The 4,032-nt window shown below is 38.4% G+C and overlaps 1 long non-coding RNA gene across 1 annotated transcript; it reads right to left on the reverse strand.

Moving 5' to 3' along the window:
• Window positions 1-2,658: 2,658 nt before the first annotated feature.
• LOC146657139 (uncharacterized) lies at window positions 2,659-3,678 on the reverse strand. Its single transcript, XR_014914037.1, has 4 exons — window positions 3,509-3,678; window positions 3,218-3,256; window positions 2,923-3,042; window positions 2,659-2,780 (listed from the first exon to the last, which is right to left on the reverse strand). It is a non-coding gene; the product is annotated as an uncharacterized LOC146657139 (long non-coding RNA).
• Window positions 3,679-4,032: the final 354 nt, after the last annotated feature.

Consider the following 4,032-nt stretch of genomic DNA (forward strand, 5'->3'; position numbering starts at 1 on the left):
TATTATTAGCTATGTAAACAGCTTCCATAGATACCGCCATAGCTCTCTGCAGCTGTAACACTTTCACACTTTGCAAATCATTTCACGATTTTGATAGTTATGAAGACAGAATATGTTTTTAAGGTCATGCTAGGCGGTTGCTATGGTGGTTGCTGTGGACTTGGCTGGACCGCGTCCGATTCCTGTTATTAGCTGTCCGCCGTAGGAAGGCTGCGTTCCATTTACAAGTAGTGACAGTCTGCCGCAACTCGAACTCAAACCCCGCTTTGTTCTTTAATTATAGGCCTTTTATAGCCATTCATGACACCCGCACACACACACATAAAGCACTTTGCCTCACCATGAGAATGGAACTTTACCTAAGCTAACCTTTAAAATATCTGATATAGGATAGAAAAAGGAAGCAACCAGAGATTTAGTGATGAAGACTCTAAAACCCACTGTCTTGACAAAATAAAGCGTTTTTGTACAACTTCATATAAATAGCTGTAACTTTTGATAGAAGATTCAGATATACGTATTCATGACTTTATCTTATAGAACTCAATATCCCCGTGCTGGGCAAACAGGTTTTGCAGCTGTTTGAGCTAAGATTTTAAAATTATTCACATAATGAAAACCTATACTTTGTTTCAGGCGAGTTTCCCATTCAAATGCATGTAACAGTGAGAAACGCATTGTCTTGGCGAAATAAAGCGTTTTTGAACAACTTCATGTAAATCGCTGTAACTTTTGATAGAAGACTCAGACAAACATGTTTATGGCTTTATCTTATAGAACTCAATATCCCCGTGCTGGGCAAACAGGTTTTGCAGCCGTTTGAGCTAAGATTTTAAAATTATTCACATAATGAAAACCTATACTTTGTCTCGGGTGAGTTTCCCATTCAAATGCATGTAACAGTGAGAAACACACTGTCTTGGCGAAATAAAGCGTTTTCGTACAACTTCATATAAATCGCTGTAACTTTTGATAGAAGACTCAGACAAACATGTTTATGGCTTTATCTTATAGAACTCAATATCCCCGTGCTGGGCAAACAGAACAGGTTTTGCAGCCGTTTGAGCTAAGATTTTAAAATTATTCACATAATGAAAACCTATACTTTGTTTCAGGCGAGTTCCCCATTCAAATGCATGTAACAGTGAGAAACGCATTGTCTTGGCGAAATAAAGCGTTTTTGTACAACTTCATATAAATCGCTGTAACTTTTGATAGAAGACTCAGACAAACATGTTTATGGCTTTATCTTATGGAACTCAATATCCCCGTGCTGGGCAAACAGGTTTTGCAGCCGTTTGAGCTAAGATTTTAAAATTATTCACATAATGAAAACCTATACTTTGTCTCGGGTGAGTTTCCCATTCAAATGCATGTAACAGTGAGAAACACACTGTCTTGGCGAAATAAAGCGTTTTCGTACAACTTCATATAAATCGCTGTAACTTTTGATAGAAGACTCAGACAAACATGTTTATGGCTTTATCTTATAGAACTCAATATCCCCGTGCTGGGCAAACATGTTTTGCAGCCGTTTGAGCTAAGATTTTAAAATTATTCACATAATGAAAACCTATACTTTGTTTCAGGCGAGTTTCCCATTCAAATGCATGTAACAGTGAGAAACGCATTGTCTTGGCGAAATAAAGCGTTTTTGAACAACTTCATGTAAATCGCTGTAACTTTTGATAGAAGACTCAGACAAACATGTTTATGGCTTTATCTTATGGAACTCAATATCCCCGTGCTGGGCAAACAGGTTTTGCAGCCGTTTGAGCTAAGATTTTAAAATTATTCACATAATGAAAACCTATACTTTGTTTCAGGCGAGTTTCCCATTCAAATGCATGTAACAGTGAGAAACGCATTGTCTTGGCGAAATAAAGCGTTTTTGAACAACTTCATATAAAATCGCTGTAACTTTTGATAGAAGACTCAGACAAACATGTTTATGTGTGGACGCTGTGCACTCAATCACCTTATTCACTGTAGTAAACATGCACCACTAGCTCAAGTGACTGACTGTCTCCATGGTTACATCGTATATTATTAGCTATGTAAACAGCTTCCATAGATACCGCCATAGCTCTCTGCAGCTGTAACACTTTCACACTTTGCAAATCATTTCACGATTTTGATAGTTATGAAGACAGAATATGTTTTTAAGGTCATGCTAGGCGGTTGCTATGGTGGTTGCTGTGGACTTGGCTGGACCGCGTCCGATTCCTGTTATTAGCTGTCCGCCGTAGGAAGGCTGCGTTCCATTTACAAGTAGTGACAGTCTGCCGCAACTCGAACTCAAACCCCACTTTGTTCTTTAATTATAGGCCTTTTATAGCCGTTCATGACACGCACACACACACATAAAGCATTTTGCCTCACCATGAGAATGGAACTTTACCTAAGCTAACCTTTAAAATATCTGATATAGGATAGAAAAAATGAAGCAACCAGAGATTTAATGATGAAGACTCTGGGTTCTGTAGTGACCTGAATGACTCTTTGCATACAATTTATTGAAGAGGACTTTAGAATGCACTTTACATTTAGACTGTTGCTGTTTAATTTTTTACAATGTTGCGGTGTTATGTCATGAATAAAGTTCACCTGCTGGGGGTTTGATGGATCAGATTATGGATGGATCATCATAATCAATGGGTCCTGAGGTGGGCGGGACTGTCTCTGGTGATGTCACCATGAAGGAACAGCATCTGGCACGTGTTGCTGAAACATCCCAGTACACTGGTGTAGTTTCCTCTCCAGCTGTTTGACATTTGACACTTCAACATTAAGGGGAAGAAGAAGAAACAGTGTTAGGTCAGGTGACCACATGGTTTCTAAAGTAACTGACAGGAAGTAACCAGGCCGTTAGAAATGGATGGCATGTGTTTAGAGTTACTGGAGTTGGGTAACTCTACTTACCAAAAGCAGAAGCACACAGATGAAGGATCAGATGCTGAATGTTGCAGGAACATGCTCGTGCGGTGGTCATTCAGTGCTGCTCCGGCAGGTTAGACAGTCCAAGACTGATATACTGCCCATCTGAGAGTTTGAAAACACACATGCAAAGATTTATTTTGTATTACAGTCAAAGTTGGATGTTCATTTTTGTCCTTTAAAAATGTTTGTGTATTTGAAAGCACTAACATTTAAGGATGACTTGGATCGTCTCCTTTAAAGGGGAGACAAGTGTATCCACTGATCCACGTCACTTTACCTGGATGATGACTCCTCTCCCCCTCACTCAGAAACGCTCCTAATATAACCAAGCAAATAAATAATATTGAAGATTTACTTACATCATTACAAAAACAGGAAAAACATCTCCCTTTGATTCTATTTCTCCATTCCTGCTGAACATCAGGCAACAAATATCTCAATAAATCACAGTAAAATGTAAAGCACATGTTTTCTCTGCTTTGTCTAACCTCTGCAGAGCCTCTGTCAAGAAAAACATATCTGTAAGCATAAAACAAATATACATTTCATAACACGTCACTGGACAAACCTCGGTCAGTTGATTTCCTCTGTGCAGTGCAGACGAACATCAGTCAGCAAGTCAAGGTGGTGAGATGGACTGGTGTCCTTTGTGACTCTGCTGGTTCTTCTGAGGAAATACCACCGTCTCTCCACACCGTCACCATCTGTGAGCACAAACTGCTGCTCTGCTCTGCCAGCATGTAGGAAATCACATATCACACACACAGGGGTGAAGAAACATTAGAACTCAACTTTGGATACTTTAGATCTAAACAGATCAAAGTAGCTCTTAGCTTCAACAATCAGTGAACAGACAAACAATGATACCATACTGATTCTGTATGAATACAATATGGTATTTTCAATACAGGTGTCAAATTAATTTACTAAAACTAATACAGATATATGTATTTTTTTTTTTTGATAAATTCGTTTGCTAAATTATAAGAATATATATTTTTTCATTTAACAATTGCAACTGAAAGAAATTAAATATTGAACAAAAATATATTGTCACATTCTGAGCATGCTCAGCATGCTGACAGACTTGAA

The sequence above is a fragment of the Rhamphochromis longiceps genome, linkage group LG12 (assembly GCF_057381845.1).
Source record: "Rhamphochromis longiceps isolate RC_006_pf linkage group LG12, R_longiceps_female_GT1.1, whole genome shotgun sequence".
NCBI classification, from domain to species: Eukaryota; Metazoa; Chordata; class Actinopteri; order Cichliformes; family Cichlidae; genus Rhamphochromis; species Rhamphochromis longiceps.